At 40.8% G+C, this 26,936-nt stretch overlaps 1 protein-coding gene across 4 annotated transcripts in view; it reads right to left on the reverse strand.

The window, feature by feature from the left end:
* The window catches only part of ARHGAP18 (Rho GTPase activating protein 18), a 166,012-nt gene that overhangs the window by 64,362 nt on the left and 74,714 nt on the right, over positions 1-26,936 (reverse strand). The window contains exon 1 of one of the 4 annotated variants that reach the window (XM_036414079.2): positions 11,549-11,681. The exons of 2 other annotated variants lie outside the window; for them this stretch is intronic. The gene's annotated coding sequence lies outside the window, so the exon portion shown is untranslated. Of the gene's footprint in view, positions 1-11,548; positions 11,682-26,936 lie in introns of those variants that run through there. One more of the 4 variants, XM_036414081.2, reaches the window with a different exon arrangement.

Below are 26,936 nucleotides of genomic sequence, written 5' to 3' on the forward strand. Positions count from 1 at the left end.
GAGAAAAATACATTTAACCATCATACCATACCTCTTTAAAATGCATAGAAACCTTTTCCAATGCATTTTCTTTTTTTTCTTTTTTTAATATATTTTATTGATTTTTTACAGAGAGGAAGGGAGAGAGATAGAGAGCTAGAAACGTTGATGAGAGAGAAACATCAACCAGCTGCCTCTTGCACACCCCCCACCGGGGATGCGCCCGCTACCAAGGTACATGCCCTTGATCGGAATCGAACCCGGGACCTTTCATTCCGCAGGCCAACACCCTACCACTAAGTCAAACCAGTTGCGGCTCCAATGCATTTTCTAAGATACGGTTTTCATACTGGAGTATAACTTCAATATACCCAGTGTGTGTGCTTTTTTTTTTTTTTTTTTTTTTAAACTGTTTTGAAGATGTTTAAAAATTTTTAAGTATCTTAAAAATTCACTCTGCTTTTCCATCTATATTACCTTTATGCTGGGGGAAGGGAGGTAAACAGCATGAATTTCTGATGTGTACGTTTTTCTTTTTCATTTTGGCAGGGATATTAAAGAAGTAATCACTGCCATAAAGGGATGGTGCCGCTATTAATACTCTGTAATAGTCCTGTCCATCAGAATACACTGGATTTGAATGACTACGAAGAGCTGCAGCCTATGAATGACCCAAGTCATTTTCCCCCCTTGGAAGTGAGTGTCTACTATTGTTTAGCTGAAAGCAGTAATTATTAGAAGTGGCTCTGACAACCAGGAAGAAAGAGCGCTGACAAAGCCTAGAGGTAGTAAGAAGCTGATTAGAAAGCAGGGTCACACTGGCCTCTCCTCACACCAGGCAGCCTTCAGAAACAGGGGAAAGGACTCCACATCTTCTCTCCCACCCAATCGCTATAGTTTTTAAAATATATTGTTAATTTTCATACTTCAAGTAAACTTACATTTACTTTTTGCATATATTACCCCTTTGATTTAGAGGGAACAATAAAACTTATTCATTACTGCTCTCAGCTTCCTTTTTCCTTTAAAAATAAAACTCCCTTCACATCTGTATAGCACTTAATAGTCTTTCAAAGTGTCCACCCAATTTTGAATCACAGCAAAACAATAAGCAAATGAACTGATTATTCTCTTAAAAACGCAACATTGCCTAAGCGAAACTGACAGAAGAAGTCCATTAGTGACCCTGTTGAGAGATAGCTTTGATAACTTGGCATTATTCCTCTTACAGAAAATTATGGCAAAATCAATTTATATGAGAACATCACCAAAATAGGGATATAGGCAGTGAGCACCTCCCAAGACTAGTAGCAAGAAATAAGGCAAGGTACAAGACAGAAAGGCATATGGGAGAGTCGGCTGGCTGTCAAGGTAAGTTGAGAACACTCCCTTCCCATTTAGATACAGACAAAGGGTGCATAAAGGGGAAATTATGGGCTATCACTGGCCACCAGTCATGGGTCTTTCCTACTGTAGAGTTCTAGTTTTGGGTGGAAGTGAGATCCTCTTTGTTCCCCAAATCTCTCTCATGAGGCCGTTCTTCCTCTTCAGTTGGGGAGACAACAGTAGCCAAATGGGAACCAAGGGACCTGAATGTCAAGTCTTCTTCCAAAACAAAGGATGAAAGTATCTGCAGTGGGGCTTTGACATAAAAGGTCAAGATCTTGGAACATTGATTCAGAGCATAAGCGATTGTGTTTGCATTTGCACTTCAGTTATCTATCACACTCTTTTCCAGTTTGGGGGCACAAGGAACATGAGCAGCAGAGTTTCCCAGGACACCCTCTATGAGGTGGTCCTGCTCTGGAAGTTGTCATTGCTTAATTTCATAACTTGGTACCTCTTTGCATGGGGGCTGGAATAAAGACAGACATTTCCTCCCTTCTTCTTTCTCTCCACAGCCCTCACCACATCCTGTGCTGATATTCACACTTGTCTCTCTACCCCTAAATCGTGTGTTCCTTGGGGCAGGTGTTTTTCATATGGTATCCCCAGATTCAGCAAAGGTCGATGCTTGGGGACTGTTCAGTTAATCATTGCTGCTTCTAAAACAACAACCTCTGCTTAATTTCTAACGTGTTTGTTTGTTTGTTTGTTTGTTTGTTTGTTTTTAATTTACTTGCACAAAATTATAAAGAAATAATAATACCGGGACATGAAAAGTAGATAGTAAAGAAATCAGTCATCAGAAAGCCCTAAAAGGTCATTGGTAAGTAATTGTTCTAAGCATCTGTAACTCTTGGGTATTTAGTTTAAAAGCAGACGTCCTTGTCAGGGAGAAAAAAAATACAGAAGAAAGGGCAGATTTCATATCAGACTGTATCTAATATTAAGTCACAAACAAGCACTGGCATACAGTTTGTTAAGATGCATTGCCTGGTTCCATCAGGTCAACTCAATCTCTAAAACAAATTTTAAACTCTTTGTTGGATGCATACTATATATTGAGCACCTTACCTGAGGTGTTAATTCAACCAAGCTATTCAAATGTTTGCCAGGAGACAGATTATACATGACACTAACACCAGGTAGGGTGGAATTTTCCAGTTCCTTACTGAACTAGTGGCCCAGACAACTGTCCAGCATGGGCCTCTGGGTCATGACCTCCTCTTTAGAATCATCTTTAACACGCTTCAGACCCTGCTGTGGTATACCATTCCTTCCCCAGTAAATTTCACTTCCTCTCTCGCTGCCACTGTTACCCCCTCGCCTCCACCTAGTCCTCTGCTCAATCATTTCCATAGGTTCAGACCAGTAATTAGAGGTTGCCTCCCTAACTCATCCTAAGATCCCTCCCTCTCCCTCAGTTTCCCAACAGTCCTCCTGGGTTTGCACTCACTGGTCCATTAGTAAGACTGTTCTTTCTGAGCTGGAGTCCAGCTTCCTCACCACAATTGGCTATACCTGATTCTTGTTTCACAAAGTCATCGGGCTTCAAAGGTAGTAGTTATCAGCATCCAAATTTTTCACCAAGCTTTTAACCATTTTACTTTTATTGCTCCTGACAAGTCACATTTTTTGCCTTTTCCATTGCAAATCTGTGCTCCTCTGTTCTGAGAAATCAAAGTCCTCAACACAGTTTCAGAGGAGAAGTGAAGAAAAGGATTCACTAATGAAGACCAAGAGTCTTTCCATCTTCTCTGATACATTTGAACCCATCATTCAAAAGTCCCCTGTCATGCTGTCTATTAGACTGGAATCTCATTATTATAATTTACCAATATGCCTTAGACCCACATTAACATAAACAGATAACTTTTTGCCTGCCAGTGTGCAACTCTCTCACATACTAAATATAACATACTTCAAGATCTGGAATCCAGAATAGATGTTTAATTGTTGGCCAGAAATTTCATTCCAGGTGCTGACTGAATACAAGTTGACAAATTACAATGTTATGACATCCCCCCAGTTCACGAAGTTGCTATTGATTTATAGCGTCTGCCATCATATGGGTTCTAACAGAATATTTGTCGATATCACACACAACATATAAACATTAATATCTTTTAACTTAATTTTGGAATAGTATTGGATATAATAATAGTTTTACTTATTTCCCATGGGCATTTTTTTTTTTTTTTTGCCTTTTCATAAGACTTTTATGTATATATTAGTGGCTGAGTGCATGAAATAAATTCATGCATGGGTGAGGGGTGTCCCTCAACCCGGCCTGCACCCTCTCCAACCTGGGACGCCTTAGGGGATGTCTGACTGCCCTCTCGCAACCCGGGACCACTGGTTCATAACCACTCACCTACCTGCCTGCCTAATCGCCTAATTAGCAAATTACCCTTTTATTAGTATAGATTAACACCAACTTTTCTATGCTAATAAAAACATGGACAAAAGGCAAAATTAGGTGAAAAACAAAACCAAACCCCATGTTGGTAATAACTAAAGCTAAGTAAGTGCACATATTATGGAAGAGATGTGGGAATTATTATCAGACCCTTCATAGTTCTTTGTGACTATTTATTGCAATAAGTAGGGAAATCATCTCCCATATCAGTGAGGCCAAAGAGGCATAAAGGCAACCTTTCACCAGCAGCAAAAGGCAGACCACAGATAAACAGTGGAAGACAACATTAAAAGTGAAAGGATATCTGTGTTTCAAGGATATCAATGAAAAGAGAGAGGATATTTAAAGATTATTTCAAAGTAATGCTGGTGGATGTAACAGTAGAACAACTGGAAGTAGCAACGACATCTTGGCAAATCCTGCGCAGGAAAAGAGAAAGCTGCTTCACGTGGACTGTGAAGTGTCACTCCGGGGAGAGCTCCACGTGACCTTCAAATACTATAACTTTCCACCGATAAGGACTGGAGGCTGGGGAGCATTTTATAGGCCAGGTGCTAAAAGGCAGCTCTACCGAGAAGATGGAGAGGGTGGAGAAACAATTTCCAGCTAATCTAAGAATTTAGTCAAGCTTAGAAACAATTCACCCATAACATTTTCCGCTACATGTCTTTAGCAAGTCAGTAACCAAGTAGAATATGTGGATATTACAGGATAGTTTTTTCCCTTTTTAAATGAGATTATCTAAGGCTGCTTTTTTTATTAATATATTTTAGAATCTCTCTGAGATGACCCAACACGAGACAGATGAGAATGCAAGTTGCCTAAAAGATACATGAAATACGGGAGATAAGAGATCAACTGAAGGACTTGTATACATGCAAATAAGTACAACCAATGGACACAAAACTCTGGGGAGGGAGGGTATGTATGGGGGGGGGGCAATGTTAAAATATGTACACAGATAATTTCATTTAAAATTTTTTTAAAAAAAAGATACATGAAATACAAAAAAGAAATGTGGGAAACTCAAGGCAATTTCCAATTGTAAAATACTGCTTGGGGATGAGGACTTTAAGCTTAACATTAGAGGGGGGAAACCAAAACAAAATAAAAATCCCACAAAAACAAGTGTGTTCAGGAAAAATCACAGACTCTCTGCTCAGAGGATAGATCTCTATTCACAAGGCAGTGACTATGAGGCTTTGCAAGGGTTATATGGAAAGAAATCGTGAAAACCTCAGTAGGTGAGGTAGCAAATGCAGACAGCAAAGAAAAAAATAATTTCATAAGTAAAGATAACTGAAGTTGTTCCTTAGCATTACCACATACTCTAGCACAGTTGTGGACACCTGGAGCTCTGGCAAATGCCACCAAATTCCGGGAGGATTAAATCTCTCTACCTAGCCGAAACCGGTTTGGCTCAGTGGTAGAGTGTTGGTCTGCGGACTGGAAGTCCCAGGTTCGATTCCGGTCAGGGGCATGTACCTTGGTTGCTGGCACATCCCCGGTAGGGAGTGTGCAAGAGGCAGCTGGTCGATGTTTCTCTCTCATTGACATTTCTATCTCTCTATCTCTCTCCCTTCTTATCTGTGAAAAATCAATAAAATATATTTTTAAAATAAAATAAAATAAATCTCTCCATCTGGAAGGTTCTGTAACTGTCCGTTTAATTCCTATCCTGGTCACCTTCAGAACCCTTAAGTCTCAGGCTCAACTCCAAGCTTAGGTAGCCTATTGTTCACCTGCTGCATACATGGGACAGCAAAATTCTCATGTATCCAAAAGCAAGATAGCTTTTGCTTCCAAAATGCCATTCCATGTGGGAATTCAAACAGGCTAAGAAGTCCACATGCAGTTAATGACCTCAAGAGTTTCCTCCCTACCCACAGCCAAGGCTATTGGCACTCTATAAAAAGCTGATGCTTAATCAATATCCAAATCAAAGATTTTCACCTCCAGTCATCCTCTGCCATGCCTCTAGTTCTCTCCTCCCTTTTCATAGCTCCATACCTAGATTTTCCTTTATACCCATTACTCACCAAAGAAACAATCCAGGTTGTTTGATTTTTCCCCCTTAACAAAACCTGCTGGATCACCATTCTGAGCCCCTTATTCTGCATTGGCCAAGACTCCTGGGACCTCACATCCCAGGTAGGTCTGATTCCCCTACCCTTCTCCTTGCCAACAAAGACAGTGGGGGAAAAAACTGTTGTCTCAGGAAGCTAGCACTGTAGAAATATCAGCCAATTGGACTGTTGAAAAGAGAAGAGAGCCTCTAGAAACAAGAACAGAGTCTAAATTTAAATTCTAAAAGGAGAAGGTGAAAGAATTAGGAGAATGTAGTATGCCCCGGGCAGAAGGACACATTTGTGCAGAGGGTACCAAAGCCATGGTAATCAGGGTGGGTGATGGCATCAAAGATGAACTTTCTTTATTGTCTTGCCAGGATAACTCTTCAGAAAGACCCAGATAGTTAAAGTACTCTACAGCAGTGGTCGGCAAACTGTGGCCCCTTGAGCGTGGCTCTTCCACAAAACCACGGCCTGGGCAAGTCTATTTTGAAGAAGTAGCATTAGAAGTTTAAGTTTTAAAAATGTGGCTCTCAAAAGAAATTTCAGTTGTTACACTGTTGATATTTGGCTCTGTTGACTAATTAGTTTGCCAACCACTGCTCTACAGTATATATCCAAGACTAAAATCTTTTTTTTTCTTTGTTTTCTTGTTTGTTTTTTTAACTTCAATGTTTGAGTGCTAACTATTAAGGGTTCCTATCTCATCAAGGACTTTAGTTATTTGCTGAAGCTGGTTTTATAGAGTAAAACATAACTTTTATATTTGTGAAACTCTTTAAGTATATGCCAACCAATCTAAAACACACGTTAATTTCTGAGTCCAATAGCTTTGTGAATAGAAAGTTTCACTGAACAACAATCTCCACATTTATTCGTTAGTCTTCCTCCATTATGGATGTTGGTCAAAATGCTGTCCGTTTTGTTTTTGAAAGTCATTGTGGTTATGGTTTCACAATCAAATGAATCCACATAAGGAAGTATATTTTCCATTTCAGGTACTAAAGCGGACACTGGAAAGACCCCGAGAGTTGGAGTGCAGTCAACACATCAATGTTTTGGTGGAGTGATGCTATGGAGCTTGGGTTCTTGTTGGTTAATAATAAACAGATAACTAAGTTGTGATCCATACATTCATTCAACAAATATTGACTCCTTGTTAACTGTGAGGTACTCATCATGTTGATGTCCAAAGTCTAAAGAAGCACAGGTCTTCACCTCTGATCCCAGAAAGTCCATATTATAATGGAGGTAAATCATGTAGGGAAATAACAATACAAAGCAGCACTGGCTTCATGGTATGCGGGTGATACAGACAGCAGGCTTTACAGTGCTCACTTCCACTGAAACAGAAGCAGGCACAGATGCCAGAAAGGGTAACAAATGTTTGAGCCCTGTGAGAAGCTTAGAAGGGAGATTCCAGGCCTTTGCTATACCTCATCCTAATTTTATCAAGCTCTCTCCAGAGCCAACAATGTCTTCCTGTTATTTGATTCAACTATACTTTCCTCTAATTTAAGTTCATTTCCTCTAAGCAAATAAAGAATTCATCAGTATCCTATTTATATCAACCCCTTTGCTGGGAAGAGCTTTAAGCCATTTCTTTGCTATACCTTGAATTGGCCAATGAGTTTATTTTTCCTTCTATATTTTACAAAGTGGTGTCTTGGAAATATAAACTAATATATATATATATATATATATATATATATATATATATATATATATATGTCCTATGAGTACACATTCTTAACAGCATCTGAATTATGAAGAACTACCCACAGGTAACTGCATATAATCTTTGGTTTGAAATTTTCCCTTTGGGTCTTTTTTGGATTGGCTCTGCAAGTGCACCATCCTGGCTGTTGCTCATTTTAAAAACAAGTACCTGTTTAGGCCCTCATGGGTGGTCCTTGGCACAGACACCAAAGTTAGAAACCTAATCATAAATGCTTTTTCACCCTCACTAAAGAGAAGTGAGCACTATTATTGTTTCCTATGGCTCTGCCTTCTTTTTTTAAAAAGCCTCTGCTGATCATTTGCATTAATATTATGCTAATAAAAGTAAGGGGATGCTAACTAATTCAGTCTCTTCAGTAGCAACTAAGGATCACAGATAGAGAGAGAGGGAGAGAGAGAGGCAATTTACATATTTTCATGATTGGAGTGAATTGGCGTTTAAATACTTGTCACCATTTCTGAAGAATAATAATACATGTTGGGCCAGCCTGGGCAGAAGTAATTTCTCCGGTGGAACCATCTAAAGCCCAACCATTTCAAGAGACATTCTGCTTCTAAGTATGCATCTCAGATGACAAGGATGAGCATTCAAACACAGGGCAGCCATCTGCATCATAAATAGATTTCAGTTCCTCCCAGCAAAGGGAATTCATTTACTGCTGAAGGCCATTCACTTTCACTTCTGAGTGCTTATTCCTCAAAAAGCTCCCAAGTACTGTGAGAACAATGATTAAAAGAGGATCTTTCCATCTGCACCGCATTAGACTACAAGACAGCCCCTCCTGCAAAACTAGCTTTGCATAATTCATTGTACCATTGTACACTCTAATCAGGGAATGGCAATAAGCTGTGGAGTGAGCACAGAGGAGGAAAAACCAACACTTACTGGCTCCCTTCTAGGTGCTCACCTAGCTCTCACTTTTGGCTACTCTCCATGAATCATAGTACATGGACCCTCACCTTATCTCCAATAGGTTCTTAATCACACCTGAAGTGCTGTCGTCATTTTTAGTGCATATTAATGTCCCAAGAAAGAGTATTTCCTAGGTGATTATCACCCGATAGTGTAGAAAAGAAAATTCTACTGGCAGACAAGAGAACTTGGGCCGTCTCCAGCTCTGCTGTTTCTTCTGTGCGCATGACGGATACATCCACCCTACAAAAAGGAGAAGACCTCGCCTCTTCCAGTCCTAAAAATTATATAAGTCTCATCTGTTCACACTGATTTTCACCTATACAGCCTTTCTTTAACCTGCCTCTTCCCCTTAGGGTTGCATTTTTCAAAGGAGGAGAAATTAAGGCGAGGTAGGGAAAGGCCTCTCTAGGTTGCCTCACTTGCCCCTCAACCATCGCAGCTTCACACTGATTTGTTTGTTATTTGGAAATCCATGTAAGCAGAAAAAGGAATCTATGGAAACAGAAAATTCGAAAAACAACTGCTTTCAGCATCTCAAGTTTACATTAAAAACTTTTAAAGTTATACGCTTTTAAACACTGAAAAGTTAAGCAGATGGTTTTCATGATGAAATGTGTAAGATTTTTAAACCAGAAACAGTAGTGAGAAATTATGTGGGCAGTAGGGTTAAAGCCAGGGAGCAAACTTTATACCAAAATTTCTCACTTTCCATTTCTTATTACTCCCTATGGTAAAAATAAATAGAAAAACATTTTGAGTTTTATATTTACAGGCGACATAAATGTATAGGTGGCATATGGTAAGGTCACTAAGACTCAGTCTGATAGTTCAAGAGGAATGGAAAGAATTGTCTCACAAGGCACTGCAATGTGAACTGGATTCAATTACAGTGTCTTCACATAAAATGATTTTACTTTCCAATCAATAACTCATAGCAATTGACAACTTCACCCAACTCATTAAGCAATTGACAGAATCTTAGCAGGAAATCTTCCTGAGTAGTTTTGACTGTGACAGTAAATTGCTTTACACCAGTGCTACCAAAATAAAATAAAATAAAGTAAAATTAAATAAATTAAATAAAAGGCAAGCCTCAAAAATGATGATCTCAGTTTGGACCTGCTGAATTTAAAATAAGTGGAAGACTCCTGGGTGACATCAGGACACCTACAGCTCACACCATCTTCCGTGAGATTCATTTGTCTACCTCTGTGCCTTAATCAGTGGTCCTTCGGGTGCAATGTGTTCCCAGGACCATCAGCACCAGCATGGAGAGGCAGAATCCCAGACCCCTTCCCAGATCTGCTGAATCCCAGTCTGCATTCGCCCAAGATTCCCAGGTGTATCCTACACACACTCATGATCAGCAGCTGACACAGGTACCGCCTGGAGGGAGGATAATTTTAGAAGGCATCCACCCATATGGGGAGTGGCAATGAGCTCACAGGAAACAAAGCAGTTTAAACAGGATAAAAGAATCTGTGGGGCTGGAGGAAGAGGTTTCACCTTTGGAATTTGAAAAGAATCATCATAAAGGTAAACAATGGCTCTCCTTTTTTTAAAGGACATTAAATAAAAACCAAACCAAAAAGAAAAGGAGGAAGAAACAAAGGAAACAAACTCTTGAAAAATAATTGGGGGGGGGGGGGGGGGGAGAGACAGAGACAAACACAAGGGAATCCATATTTAGGCTGTAAAAAAATTTCTATTTAGCCCTAGCCAGTAGCTCAGTTGGTTGAAGTGTCATCCATAAACCAAAAGAGTTCAGGTGTGATCCTACAGAGCAATGTTTCTCTCTCTCTCCCTTCTCTCTCTCTAAAATCAATAAAAACATATCCTCAGATGAGGATTAAAAAGAAACAAAAAACAAACACTTTTCTTTAAATCCAATACATTAATTTGAAAGAATATATGTACACCTATGCTTATTGCAGCATTATTTACAATAGTCAAAATTTGGTGTCACCCAAGTGCCCATCAGTAGATGACTAGATTTTAACACAACAGAATACTACTCAGCCAAAGAAGAAGAAGAAGAAGAAGAAGAAGAAGAAGAAGAAGAAGAAGAAGAAGAAGGAGAAGAAGGAGAAGAAGGAGAAGAAGAAGAAGAAATAATCTTACCTTTTGGGACAGCATGTACAGACCTGGAGAGTATTATGCTAAGTGAAACAAGCCAGTCAGAGAAAGGCAAGTACCATATGATTTCACTCATATGTGATATCTGGTGAACTTAAATAAACTTGCAAACAAAATAGAAACAGACTCATAGATAGAGAACAGACTGACAGCTGTCAGAAGGGAAGGGGGATTGGAAGCTTGGTAAAAATTCTAAAGGGATTAAGAAAAAACATTTTTTTCAGACACAGACATCAATATGGTGATTCCCGGAGGGAAAGGTGGAGGGAGGAGGTAGAAGAGGGTAAAGTGGGGATAAATGGTGACGGAAGAAGGCTTGACTTGGGGTGGTGAATGCACAATACAATATACAGATGATGTATTATAGAACTGTCTATCTGAAACCTATATCATTTTATTAACCAATGTCACCCCAATAAATTCAATTAAAAAATAAAAACAAATCGGAGTACTTTATTTAAATAAAAATAAAGCTTCTATATATGTTTAAAATAAACTCATATCAATGTTCCTGAATATTCAAGGATGCTGAACAACGAATTCATTTGTTGAAAAGCAAATTTGATGGGAGTGGAGGAAGAATAAATGGAAACTTGGCGGCCACTACTAGCAGGGCAGAGGGCAGCAGAACCAAGAGAGAATCAGAAGGCCTGAGTCCTAGGCTGGCTTCCCCAGGCAGGCACCTCGCCTGCACACCAGTCTCCCCAGCTGCGTGATAAGAGGTCTGGAGAACAAGACATTCTCTTCTCAGACTCGTCAGCTGACACTGGCGACGATTAAGCTGGCAAAAGGTGAGGTTCGCTTTTTGCCTCCAAAGACTCTCTGACAATAACATGAAGAGAGTTCCATCCCCCCATCCCCCTATCTCCCTCAGCCCACTGCAACTGCCTCATCCCACCAACTCACCCAGCGAACAACTTTCCTGAAGTTTCGTTCAGAATCCAACAGAGACGCAGAGGTGATCTGCAGCCTACCTACCGGGCCGTCTTCTGTGCCCGGTCTCCCAGGTGACACTGCTGTCCCTGGCCGGGCTGCCACGCACACACCCGGGAACACACCCAGGAGCCTGAGTGCTTACAACCAAGAGCCCCTCCCACGACCTGTGCAGGCCGCTGCTCCCTGCGGGGTGAGACCTGCTTCCGAGCGCTTCTGGCCAGGTGCCAAGTGATTAAACACCACTGTGCATCATTAGCATTCCATGTAGAAGCCTTAAAGTCTTTTTTAGAACTTGGTCTTACCGCAGGTCACAGCAGCAGAGCTGGGAATAGCACGCTGTGCTTTCATGTGGGGAGCGTGCGCAGGAATACAAATATGGCAGGAGATGAAAGCGCGGCACACAGACAAGGACAGGCCGCTCTTTCAGCATCAGGAGCCCCGCTGCATGGCCCTCAGGCACCATGCCCACTTCTCGGCAACTTGGAACGCGGTGTAAACACGCACTCCCTCTGAAGAGAGTGCAACGTGTCTAGTGCCATCTTCTTGACCTAAATGACGCCCCAAGATGGATCTGGAGAGGTGGTTTGTTCTTCCAGAACAGATGCCCTTCACATTAGCATGTGAAAGCTGCTAAAGCATCTCCGGCAATGAACTCTTCCCTCCGCAGGAAGCTGCATCAGATGGTTCCCTCCGAGTGAGAGCAACACACACACACACACACACACACACACACACACACACCCGTGCATGCCTTCTATCTGGTCCAGTGTGCACGGGGTCAGCTCTTCAGTTAGCATCAGGATGCCTAACAGCTCACACCATCTCTCATGCCATTCATTTGCCTTTACCTCTGCGCCTTTAGCATGGGGAACCATTCAAACACAGGGGCACACTAACCCTGCCAATTTTTATTCCAGATCTCAGTTCCCACAGAAAAATTTAAAAGCCCGAATCTGCTGGGAAATGGAGGAAATTCTCATGCTGTATCTCAAATGTAAATGCTAATTAAATTTTCATTATCTATGCCACACAGTTGCTGCATTGCAAGGATAAAAGGAGCACTTGATCATTTGCCAGGAACAGCGATCACAAGACGAGGTAAGTCAGCACCATCAGCCCCAGTTTAAGGATGAGGAGACTGAGGCTGAGGAAGAAATCAACAGGACACAACCTAGGCCAAGTGGCCCCAGACCCCATACCTCAGTCTCTGCAGGAGAAAGGCATTTCAAACCTGTCCTCAGAAAGAGTCGGGATATGACGGAGAGAGAGCTGGAATGAACCTAAGGATCTCTAAGTCAATTCATTGTTAACCGGTCTGAGCTCCACAGCCAGCCCAGGAGAGGAAGGGCAGTAAATCCATTGCAATTATCAATGTGCTAAAGACATAAGTGAGACATGCAAGCACTCCAGTCTGTCTTCCTCTAACACAGGCTTTATTTTTTAAGAGCCAAAGAACTGAGTCCAAGTTCAGCCTGAAGCCCTCTGCAACCTTAGTTTCCTAGGTCTCATAAAGCCCAGCCCTTAATTATTCAAATGTGAACCTGGCAAGGTAGAAAAATTGGATGCTTTGCCTGGTGACAGACAGGTAGTTAGTTGCTGCACCAAACCTCTAAAAAGGTTTCTGTGTCCAGCCAGTAAATAGCATAACCAACTACCCTCCATTAGGACAGATGGTATGATGACAGAGAAAACACATTACTCTCCAACTTTATCACCGGGGCAATAAAAACAGGCAATAAGTACTCTTTTATTGATAATTATTTTCCCTCTGTGAACTTTGAGAGCCTAACCCACTGATCCTTTGGCTAGTCTAAGGAACGATTAACCATAGTGTTACAACTTCATATATTTGCCAACATATTCTCACCTTCTGAAAATAACTCCTTTGGAAAGAATGAGGCTGTTAATATTAAGACTTTGAGACATCACAAACTAGGAGCCTTCAGGCTAGATCTGGCTGGCAGAAATGTCTGTTTGTCCAGCAGGTGCTTCAAACACTTTTAGATTGGCTCCCACGTTTTTTCTCTTGCAACATGTCCTTCTGGGCAGTCAGCAGGTGCCATGGGGCTGGGCCCTATGAATAGGGGATATCATTCTCCAACCCCGATTGGGAATCCACATGTGAAGAGGGCTGACAAGTTATAAGTGGATTTCAACTGTGCAGGTGGCGCCCCAACTCCCTGAAATGGTTCGAGGGTCAGCTGTTCTTCCAGTTTGCCATAGTTCCCACCAATCCTGTCTGGATGGTATGCTATCTGGTGGTCCCAATGGGCACCCGGTTTTCAGTTTCTGCTATCCTGCATCAATAGTGCGGCATTAAAATCACATGACCCACTATTTCAAACCTATCAAATATCTAAATTCCGCATCAAAATAGGGCTCACTTTATCAAGAAGGAAGCGGATGTAGGAGGATGGCCGAGGGATATGAGTGAACTGGGAGATTGGGTATCTTGATTCTGGTTCTTCCTCCATCAGGAAATAACTGTATTACTTTGATCCAGTCATCTAACCTCAATGGATCGTGGTTACTTCCTCATTTATAAAATGGGCAAGTTGGGCTAGCTTAAGATTTTTATTTTTCCAACTAAAATACCGTATCATGTCTCTTATTCCCATCCTGTACAAATATAGGCATTGCCCCCCCCAAAAAAAGGGGGGGGGTCTTAGTGATGGGGCACATCAGAGATTCTAGTTGCATAAATCAAAATTTGATATATGGTTTCTGTTTTTCAAGAAATCTTAGGCAAGTTATCTAAAACTCTTTGTGCCTCCGTTTCCTCACATTCGTTCATTTATTCAATTTATTGAGCATCTAATATGCAATGGGTACTTTCTAAATCCTGAGGATTCTGCAGGGAACAAAACAAAGTCCCTGCTCTCATGAAGCCTACATTCTAGTGGCAAGAAGACAGAAAGTAAGCAAATATTTACAATCTGTCAGATGGTCAGAAATGCTATGAAAATAAATCAAGTGGGCTAAGAGAATGGGAGAGGAGAGGTTGGTTGGATGAGATGGGATGAGAAGACCTCTCTGATAAGACACTGGAGTAGAGATCTGGTGAAGTAGGGAGTAGGGGAGGTTTAGACACGCAGCTATTTGTGTATAAATTGTTCCGGGCAAAATAAATTGGTAGAGATTGCTCTAGGAGTTATAAAAACTTAATGATGCGACTGGCAAGCAGAACTCCTGACAGCGTCCTGTGATGAGCTGCTTCCTCCCCCACTTCCACCCTCGCCCCTCCCCCTCCCCTAAACAGGTAGTACTGTCTGTCTTTATTCAACACCAAAGACTGCAAAGGAAAGCAGGCCAAGGGTGAGAAGACCTCACCTCTAATTCCATGTTCTAACCAATGACAATCTACAACTGTCAAATCCTATTTTTGAAACAGCACCGAATCCTTCTTCAGCTGTGTTCTGAGAAAAATGCTTTCATAATAAAGTACTCCAAAATACATACACGTCGTTAAAATTTATGATCTGCTCTCCTCGGAGAGTGGGAGACGAGCACAGAGGTTAACATCACAGTCTCCATGTCAGAAAAACCTGGATCACGTCCCAGCTCTCTGCTTGTTGCCTGCATGACCTTGGGCAAGATCTAAACTTCTCGGAATCACAGTCTCCATTTTTTCACCTGTGAACTGAGGAAGAGCAATGTTAGCTCCTTTCAGAGTTGTGGTGATACTTGAATGAGCTTATGTTCCTAAAGCACGTGGCAGTTTTTTGGCACAGAGGACAGTGCCCGTGAGGAGGACCTATTTCTTTCAGGGCTACGGTTTGCAAGTTACACACATCAATTCTGATTAAATAGGAGAAAGTTGTTTTAAAAGCTCACTGGCTGGCTCCCTAAATGTCCAACAGCCAGGAATAATGCCCCAAATCTTGCCATGGAGTGGCCCGGGGATATTGGCACAGCAGACAATGCAACAGACACACACACACACACACCATGCCTGCAACACCAGATACTGCCCTGTTTTTCAGTAAAAGGAGAGCTCTGTCTCCCAGCAAAGTTGGGGAGGGAAGGAAGGAATTCCCCGAACCAGAATGAGAACTCAGATGCTGGACAAACAAAAGCACTGGCGGTGCCCAATGCCACCACTATTGCAATATACACATCCTTTGGAGCATGTGCTAGTTTGCTCATGCGCCTTCCTCACCCAGAATGCCTCTGGCCCCTGCCCTACAGCTCAGCCCCATCCCGGAGGCTCCTGCGCTGGGAAGCCTTCCAGCCTGACTCCGCTGCCTGCTTCCGCCCCTCCTGGCTAATGCTCTTACAAGGGACCTCATTATAAACTGATTTACACCCTGACTATGCACACACCTTCATAAACAGACACAAACCCTTTGGGGAATGTACAGGGCAGAGATTAAAAATAAATGTACATACGATTATAAATAGCACTGCCTGGTTCACTAATCATCCCATGAGTGTATATCTCAACCCACCAATGAGGCCGTAACTCCTTGTTGACAGGCAACACCAGCCTTTTCTCCTGTCCCTGTTAGAAGCCCATTTCCTGTTCTTTGCCAATGCTTAATACCTCCTCCTTTAAATCTGGGCTAGGGCACAGTTTTTACATTGAGGGCCAAGTATCTAATGAATCTACACCTATTCTTTTGTTGAGAATAGATTCAAACCACCATATAGAATGGGAAAAGTAATTGGTGTCAACAAATTTCACAAAAGATTAAAGCACTGTAACTAATAATAATCACTTCATAAAATCATTTTACTTCTTATTTTCAGATTAAAAAAAAAACAAACAAAAACACAACAAACTCACTATCTTCCCACTCTAAAAAGTGGGGGAATCCCACACTGCCCCATTTTACCAAGGAGGAAAAAACAAAACAGGCTGGTAGTTTTTTTTCCCCATGGAATAATATCCCCATCTTGTGGGCACTGTTGTTTAATGTTTAAAAAAAAAAAAATCCTGGTGACATTTTCAGAACTGTGACATCTATTAATACTGTTCAGTGTTAGATAGAATTAAACTACAACCCCTATTTGGCCCAGAAACATTCCCCTATGTCTTTAATAAATGCTTTCTGCACAGAGCACTTACAAACTTAAAACAATTAAAAGCCTACAATATTGAGGCAGGCATCAAGCAGGTTTACAGAAAAAGAAAAGATATATATATATTTGGATCCAGAGATACCTAAAGAGGAAGTCCTTCCATGAAAGGGTTCTCTCCTCCCAGTGATTAATAAACTCATTGAGGAAACATTTATTGAGTTTCAGGGTGTCTAGCACAGTTTTAGCTATTATGCTCGGGCCAGGATCTGCCAAGCAGAAGGCAATATATAAGTGAAGGGCAAGGAGAAACTGACAAGAACCCCCGTGGTTCCAGCAGGCTCCTGACCATGGGCAGGAGGCTGATAACATCAGCCTGGGCTTTTATCCAAGGGAAGCAAGGTTAGCAGGCATTCAGAATTTGCGTGTGCAACAAAGATGAAAAACAAGAAGGGAGAGGAGGTGGTGAGACAATGGAACAATGGACAAGCAAGAGGAGGAAGCATTGGTAGTATCCTTTTCATCAAGGGGACGAAAGGGCATGCACATCTATCAAAAAGAAGTAAAGACAAAAAATGGGAAAAGAGTCTGAGAACACTTCCCATCTCTCTCTCTTTTTTTTTTTTTTTTTTTTTTTTTTTTTTTTTTTTTTTTTTTTTTTGCACTTCAAATGCCCCTTGAGAATCTGAGCAAGTCTGCAACTCACAGGTTCCATGGATATTTAAAGTGCCCTTGTCATTTCCTCCCATCCTTTTTGAGATAATTATCATGCAACAAGCTTAGTTGGTCTTGCTTATATTCACTTTCCTTCATTCAGATCGCCTTTTAGTGGAGACAGGGGAATTGTGCTTCCCAAGCCAGACATGATGTCAACCCACTGTTTGGAGCCATCATTTGCTTCGGAACAACCTTTTCTGTTAAGGAAGGTTATCACTGCAATGCAGAGAGCATGTGCAGAATAAATGCAGCATCCTCAGCCATTAGTCCCCAAACCATCCTTTTATCCAAATATTGACCAAAAATATGTACAAACACCCTAAATTCGACAGGTTTCATCATCTCCAATTTATCTCTTCAATCTCTTTGTAAACCATAAAAGGAGTCAGCACAAGAGCAGCATGGTCCAGTCTCCCATTCAAGACCCTCCGCTGCCCGAGCTTTTTGCCCGCCATCCAGACTGAGATCCATCTCCCACTTCTCTCTTCAAGGACCCAACTGGTCCAAAAATGCTTGCTTGCCGAGCAAACCCCACCCAGGTACCTCTCCTGCCCCAAGAGCCTCCTCTGCACTCCTTCTCACACCCTCCCTACTTTTCCTAATGCCCACCACAGCCATTGGATGCAATCCCCAGTTCTAATGAGATCCCTGTCATGAAAAAGCCTGGTGTCATAGGGACAAATGCAAGCTTTTAAAAACACTCTTTCAATTAAAATTGATATTCAATATTATATTAGTTTTGCATGTACAGCATAGTTAGAAAATTATATAACTTATTAGAGGCTCGATACACAAAATTTGTGCAAGAGTAAGCCTTCCTTCCCAGAGCTGATGGTACCAGCTTCCTCCGGCACCTGGGACCTGGGCTTAACCTCGCAGCCCTGGCTTCATCAGGAAGGTCCTCGGGAAGGATGTCCAGTCTAATTAGCATATTGCACTTTTATTACTATAGATAGATGTGGTGATCCCCCGACAATTCTACTACCCACCTAGCACCATACCTAATTATTACCATATTATTATGTTCCTTGTGCTGTACTTTATATACCCATGACTATGCTACAATCACCAATCTGTATTTCTTAATCCCTTCACCTTTTTCACTGAGTTCCTCAACCCCCATCCTTCCTGGGAATTACAAGTTTGTTCTCTGCATTTAAGAGTTGTTGGTTTTTGTTTTTGTTTTTTCATTTTCCCCCCCCCATTTATTTTGTTCTTTAGATTCCACATGCAAGTAAAATCATAAGCTACTTATCTTTCCCTGTCTAACTTATTCACTAAGCACAATATCTTCTAGGCCCATCCATGCTGTTGCAAATGGTAAGATTTCATTCTTTTTATGGTCAAGTAATATTTCATTGTATGTAGAGGGGTGTCCCCCCAAAATGTATAGACATTTTGAATAATTATTAATTCCAATGGGTTAAAAGTATGACAAGCAAGAAATATAAAAATGTATGCATATCTGATAGCTAATAGTTTAATTATATTCTTGCTTGTCAGACTTTTAACCCATTGGAATTAATAATTATTCAAAATGTGTATACATTTTTGGAGGAAACCCTTCTTTATCCCTGTCTATAGATGGGCACTTGGGTTGCTTCCATACCTTGGATATCGTATCGATAGATAATATGGCAATGAATATAGGGATGCATATATATTTTTGAATTAGTGTTTTGGAACAAATGCAGGCTTAAGTCCAACAATCCTGCCATTCACTACACGTAGAAACTTGGGCAAACTATCTAACCTCGCTAAACCTTCCTTTCTTTATTGTCAAAATAAAATAACAATACCTACCTTGCATGGCTGCTATGGGGATTGGAAATAATTTATGTAAATAGCCAAATGCTGCAAAGTAAATACTCAGTAAATGAGGGTTGTGATTTTAAAAGGAAACAAGACTGTGAGTGCATAAGTCCAGAGAAATGAACAATTGCACGATTGGTTGGCTGTTGCACCAGCTGTGGACTGCTGGGGAGCAGGACCCATCCTTCTCCATGAACTCTGTGCTCCAACCACCACACCACACACTCAATAGGCACTCTTTAAAGAGCAACAACAACAACAAAAATGACTAAAATAACATGCAACAAAACATTAACATAGCTATTTTCTATACTGGTTTTTTGTTTGTTTTGTGTGTTTTTTAAAATATTTTTTTTATTGATGTCAGAGAGGAAGGAAAAGGGAGAGAAAGAAAGAAGCATCAATAATAAGAGAGAATCATTGATCGGCTGCCTCCTGCATGCCCCCTACTGGGGATTGAGCCTGCAACTCCAGCATGTGCCCTGACCAGGGGTCCAACCACAGACCTCCTGGTGCATGGGACACTGCTCAAACAATTGAGCCACACCCTCCAGGCAGCACAATGTTATCATTTAAAAATAAAAATTCCAGAAGAAAAGGAAATCAGTAGTGGGTAGCCAAATTATTTGAAAAAACTCTTACATGACCTACTTCACATCAAAAGGAGAATCATCCAGATGCACCTAACAATATGAGTGTGAAGTCGTAACTCCTATATTTTGAATGCCCTGCCCCCACTGAGCCCTCCATTCAAGGCTCCCCTCCTCTCTGGATTGCCAAGCCAACAGACCCTTCTTCCTATCATCCCATCCTCCCTCATCAGCAGGAACCTGGTTCTCCTCAAAGGTCCCTCATGGCCCTCCCCTCCAGAGAGATCTCAACCTCTTCAGCCCCACTGCAGTCACAAGAAACTGCTGATTTCCACCCAGTACCCATCCTGAGGCTTCCCAGTATACACATACTTCTTCAAATCCTAATATTCATAAAGCCGTAGTATTTTAGAAATGTCAGAAGTTAGAGATGTCAGAGATCCTATAATTAAGTGGTCCTTAACCTTAACAGACTTGCCCTTCACAAAATAGACATTTTATCAACTTCACCATTATTATACTGAAGGAAAATTCAGATAATTTATCTCTACATACTAACTTTACTAAGATAGATGTGTGAATGTACATAAGGCCTTCAGCATATTAGGAGAAATAAAGAAATATAATTCAGTTGATACCGGTTTGGCCAGTGGATAGAGCGTCAGCCTGCAGACTGGGAAGTCCCAGGTTCGATTCCTGTCAAGGGCATGTACCTCAGTTGCGGGCACATCCCCAGTGGGGGGTGTACAGGAGGCAGCTGATCGATGTTTCTCTCTCATCGATGTTTCTAATTCTCTATCCTTCTCTCCCTCTCCCTTCCTCTCTGTAAAAAAATCAATAAAATGTATTTTTTTAAATATAAGTCAAAGATTATACATTTTAATAAGTGAATTAGTGCTTATAGATACTAGAAGACATAAGGAGGGGGTCAACTGCTCATATCTACTAGTAATGAATGTGTTTAGATTGGGGGGGGGACAAGATCAGAAAATACTCCTCATTTAAAAAAATAAAGACTATAAGATAATAACAAAGGGAAAGGTGGCACATGGAATTAAAAACTTGAGTAAAGGTAAGAAGAGATGAGACATTTTAATATGGCATCCTTCAGAAATGCTCACTGGGTCATTCTTAAAGCCATAAAGGACAGTAGACAATTCTGTTTGGCAGAACTCTCTTGAAACTGTAGGACGTCTAACACAGCTGAAACCTTCCCTACAAACAATGAGACAGCAAAAAACACTCCCCCAAATTTCCAAAATGCCATTGAAAGAGCAACATTGCCCCCACTGAGAAGCAGATACAATTCAACTTTCTTCATCCTCATTTTGTTTTTGAGAACACAGAGGCCCTACGAGGTACACTCACAGCAAGTTACTGATGAGGACACAGCTGGTTTCAGAAATAAGTCTCATAATCACCACACACACCTACCTACACAAACACACACACACACACACACACACACACACACACAGGCACACATATGCACATGTGCCCCCACACACACTCTTCTCTACTTACTCTCTTGCTTACTCAGCTCAGATTTTTCACCCCTGCCCTCTGCAATCATCACCCTTAGAATTTTAACATCTGTATCACTCTGACCCCACACTTCACACCTCTTGCTTAATTATGCATGCTCACTTATCCCAGTGCACATCAAGTCTCATTAGTGGTCAAAGCCTGTGTCTTAACTCAAGTCACAAAGCTCTCTAATTCACGGTTCCCCTTCCTGAAGCATGACCAACCTGCTCACTCTCTTGGGGACTTTCCAGTTCCCAGCCAGCCCATTCTGTCAGCCTCTCTCCCTTCCCACATCGCACTCTCTCAACACGGTTTCTTCAGCTCTGCCCATCCTACATTCCTTGGCTCTCATGCTTTTCCTTAGTCCTCCCTGCACAGAACTGCAGAGTATGTGAATGTCCACATCCCAGCAGACCTGAGACACTTCATATTCATTAGCTACAATATAATCTATGCAAAGTAGTCCTGTGTAGCCACTGGAAAATGTCCTTCCATGGCTGTCCCACATCTCCTGAGCCCATCCCTGATTCGATGTACAGAATAAAGGACTTTTACAAAAATCCGGCAAAAAGCTTTGAGGATGTCTCTGCCAATTACGTCTCTGTTCATGCTGTATGTCCAAGTGGAATGCCCTCTTTTTGAAAAACCAAGTTTTATATTTCCCTTAAAATCTGGTTCTTGTTAATATCCTCAATAAAGCTTTCAAGCTCTAGGCCATATGGAACTTTTAATTCTCAAATTATTAATGACAGGTTTGCAGAGATGAAAGAAACTTTTAGATGACCTAGTCAAATCATTTTATTTGGCAGATGAAGGAGCTGGGACTCTGAGGTGAGGAAGCAGTTTCTGGTCATATAACTGGCTGTTTGCAGACAAGGCTGCAACTCACGTCTCTCCCTTCCTGCCCAGTTTCTTTCAAATATACCAATGGGTAATTTAATAACATTTATGTACCTTTGAAAAATCAGAATGTTTTTCCTTTAAACAACTTTTTTAAAATAATAATAATAATTATTATTAAAGAGAAACATTGTTTAGAGAGAAGCATCAATCAGCTGCCTCTGGCAACCCCCCTCCGACAGAGAGAGAGAGAGAGAGAGAGAGAGAGAGAAACATTGTTGAGAGAGAAGCATCAATCAGCTGACTCTGAATCCCCACACTGGGGATCAAGCCCTAAACATGGCCATGTGTCCTGAAAGGGAATCATCCCATGACCTCTCCGTGCATGGGATGATGTTCAAACAAATGAGCCACACCAACTAGACTAAAGAACTTTTTAAAAATTATTATTATGATCTCAGAAAAAGGAAGGGAGGGGGAGAAAGAAAGAAACATTGAAGTGAGAGAAACATTGATTGACTATCTCCTGTATGCACCCTGACTGGAGGATTGAACCTTCAACTGGATATGTGTCTTGATCATATGTATGTATATAGGACGATGCTCCAACCATCTGAGCCACACTGGCCAGGGCAGAAATGTTTTTCTTTAAACACATACTTTTGGGTAAATTTTAGAAAAATAATTACATTATGCTTCACATTGTCATTTATTGAGCACTTACAAATGGAAATGTTTTTATTTGCTACATATTTTCATAATACATGGAAATTTAATGTGAATGTGTCTGTGTGCTATGACATTTAATCAGTTCCAACTTCTGAGGAACCTGTGCATGGGTGATGTCCACAATGTCTGTTCTCAACAGCCCTGCTCGGCTCCTGCAGACTCCTGCCTATGGCTTCTTTTATGGAGTCACTCCATCCCACACTTGTCTTCCTCTTTCCTGCTGCCTTCTATGTTTCCCAGCATTATTGTCTTTTCCCATAAACCCCTGCCTTCTTAAGATGTGCCTGAAGTAGGACAGCTTCAGTCCAGTTCCTATTTCCCCTGTTCATTTCAATTTTTTTCAAGTCAAAAACTATCTCCAGCTTGCTTTCCAGGACAATGGAACCATGCCAAAAAAAAAAAAATCTTCAATGGAGTAGCCAAAAGAATGTCCCAAGTGACGTGTTTTACATCATTTCGGATTCAAACCAGATTTAGTTTATAAGTGTTTTTCTCTTTATTTTATGACTAACTAGGAAGGTTGGAATAAAGAAAATCACAATATTGAATCTGAAATCATTTTCTACATTTCTAAAAGTGTGCTTTGCACATCTTAATTATTGTTAATTAAGCTGTAATGATCAGCACACTTTGAAAACTCACAATCTCTGTCTCTGCAATTTTTCAGCCCTCCAATCATTTATGTAGTAAACATTTAGGATGGCCACATTAGACTGTTGCCATTCTTTTCATGAACTTACTTTTACTCTCTGCTTCTTTTAAATTAATGGACCATTAGTTGATTTCTTTTGATGGTATTGGAAGACCACACCCAAAATCCAGACACATTTCAGAACCTCCAGGTACAAAAAACATTTCCCAGCATTAAAAATCTGAGGTTTCACCAAAACCAGTTTGGCTCAGTGGATAGAGCGTTGGCCTGCAGACTGAAGGGTCCCGGGTTCGATTCTGATCAAAGGCATGTACATTGGTTGTGGGCACATCCCCGGTAGGGGATGTGCATGAGGCAGCTGGTCAATGTCTCTCTCTCATTGATGTTTCTTGCTCTCTAGCTCTCTCCCTTCCTCTCTGTAAAAAAATCAATAAAATATATTTTTTTAAAAATCTGAGGTTTCCATCCTTTGAAGAACTCCTACTCTTTCAAGCTATTTTATGCTTGATTGTATGTGGAAAAGGAAAGTGGATATTCTCCCAAATCCATTCAGCTGAATGACAAAATAGGGAAAGGTTTCAAAGATACTGGCTCAAATTTCATTTTCTTAATCTCTTGGACTCACAAATTCACACACACACACACCTACCTACTCTTTGAAAAAAGGTGTTAGTCGCTGATTGGTTTTTAGCTTCTCCCCAACTGCCTTAAGCTTTTAATCGCTCCTTTCTCATTAAAGAATTTCACCTTACTGAAGTATTTTATAAACTGTCTAAAAATTTCAATTAGCTTTTTTTTTAATCTACATGAAAAGTGTCAGTGAAATTTTCATTATTATAACCATCCAATATTGAAGCAAATTAGTGTAAGATATTAGCTAGGCAAGTGATACGCAGGTAGCTCTGTAATACACATCTATTACAGAGGCGGGGCTGTGGGCTGGCTGCCTGACTCTATTATTAACTATGTAATCTTAAATATATCACTTATCTCTCTGGTTTACTCCCTTCCTTATAAATCAAGGGAGTATAGAATGTGAACATGATATATGTTCAATTAATTACAAAAAATTACAGCAATTACAAAAAAAAAAAAAAAAGAGTAATATATTTCTGTAACATACCTAAATGAAGAATATATATTTGGCCCCTCAGTAGAGGCTTTGCCTAAGAGCTAAACTATGAATCCCTTTTGCTTATAACACCAGCTCATTATCACATATTAAATGTGTCCAATTGAATCTACAAATAATTTACAAGTTTTATTATCGGAAGGTGTCACTGCTATTTTTTATTTTAGAAATTTTGACAAATTGCTAGTAAGAGAGCAAAAGAGTCAAGAGGGAACAGAATAGCAATGATCCCAATAGCTTGCACTCACTGAGCTCTCCCCAGCAGCCAGGCGCTCTTGAGACGTTTGCACAGGTAATACCTTGCCAATAAGCAGGAGAGCTCTCCCCGGGCACTGGTGATGCACCGTCAGCTTGTTCAGGTGGCTAGCCTCTCCACCTTCCAACACCTAATTAAGAGGCTGAGCGGCAATATGAAGTCCTCACACTAACCACTACAGAACCCTAAACTCGTTTTCTACGTCGACAGCGAGAGTGGATGTTGGTGCAGCATTAGCATTCCACTTCCCAGCGCTTTACTCTGAAAAGTCCATCTAAAAAAGACTGGCATTTCTCTATAAAACACAGCCATCTGCTGCTTGCTCTACTTGGTATAAATGGCTGTATAACCAAGGAAGCAGCCTTGGTTGCAACCTTAAGAGATTATGAGAAACTATTTCAGAAGGAATAAGAAACAGAGGCTTAACTATTTTTCCCGCCCCTTGTTCTTTGGACAATATTTAGTACTCAATGCCCCTCCCTATGTCCCTATGATACCTGCCCTGCCAATCAGCTAGCTCTTGGTTCCAAGCAACACATTCCCAGCTCAACCAATAGTCCTTCATATCACCCTACTCCACCTCACCTTACTCAATGCTTGCCCACAATTGGAGGAAGCAATTTTATACCATGTAAAGGCTGACCAATAGGTGGCCTAGCATTATTTAAATAGCATCTTTTTCTTTTCTTTTTTTCTTGATGAAAATATAAAACATATCCACAAAAAAAAGAAAAAGAAAAAGAAACCTGGTTATCGTCATTGTGGTCAGGTCCTAGATATAGTATAGCCAGTGCCAGATTTTGATTCTTTCCTGGCTGTACCCAGAGGAGGCTGTTGAACAGTGAGAAAAGTGGGTGAGAATTGGGAGAGCACAGAAGGCCAAGCCTCCTCACATCGGACACAGTTGGTCAGTGTTCTTGCCATAAATGGGAAAGTAATAAATCAGTGGCAACAGCTGTCTACGTCTTCTTACAAATGGCAGTGGTGAGGATGGTTACTTCTGCTTTCTGACTACCCATAAAGGTGAAATGACCCCCATGAACTGCAGAGGGACAACAGGTCAACCACCACTAGAACCTATATCACTGGGTAACTCATTAAATATGGCTCAAGGTATTTAGTTGAATATTCGTAGTCCATACAACCACCAAGCCATCCAAAATCAACCACTGATTATCTATAAAGGGGTGAACATGCCATGTACCCACACCCTTAGCATCTGTAAAGTTAAGAGATCATGCGGGGAAAAAAACATTCCTTTTCTATCTTTTATGATAATGGGATGAAAACACTCCACCCATCCATGAAGCTTAATGTAAATACTACAGCTTTGAAGACCTTTAATTTTAGATTGTTGCAGCAATATTCTTTAAAATGCCTAGACAATAAGATGCATGCAGCAGGCACTTCACTTAACATTTACCAGGGATTCCAGGTTCTGTTCTTCCAACACCCGCGGGATGTGAGTGACCATGAACAGCCACTAAACATTCACCAGTGATTCTGGGTTCTGTTCTTGGTTCCAGCACCGGCTGGCTGTGGATAACCGTGAGCAGCCAGCTAGCTACCTTATGTCTCCTGACATTATGTCTCCTCACCTCCGCATCCTCACATGTAAAAGAAAGAGACCAAAATGACACTAAGTCCCTTAAACATAAAAATCTATGATAACAAGGTAAAATTATTATTCTTAAAAATGACCTAAGAATCAGTGATTTATCTGAAAACAGGTGAAGAATTATTTATCTGGAAACAGGTAAATTGGTTGTACATTTACAAAATTTTAAGGAAAATAGAATATTCAGGGACATGAATACCATTAAATTTTTATATCGCCAAACCAATGTAAGTAAATTACAAGACCAGATATAAAACTGTAAATTAAGAGATACTGTCAGGTTCCTAGTGCCAAAGGTCAAGTTTAAATAAAAAGTTACTTTTGTTGACTGATATACTCTTTATTAACCTCTTTTGTTGTGCTTAAATATCATATTTGCTTATGATTCTGTGAAGCTCATTTTAACTAGTTCAGTAATTCTTACTTGTACTAAGCATGATACACAACCTTACAATTCTGCCTCTGA

The sequence above is a fragment of the Pipistrellus kuhlii genome, unplaced genomic scaffold (genome assembly GCF_014108245.1).
Source record: "Pipistrellus kuhlii isolate mPipKuh1 unplaced genomic scaffold, mPipKuh1.p scaffold_m20_p_5, whole genome shotgun sequence".
Classification (NCBI taxonomy): Eukaryota; Metazoa; Chordata; class Mammalia; order Chiroptera; family Vespertilionidae; genus Pipistrellus; species Pipistrellus kuhlii.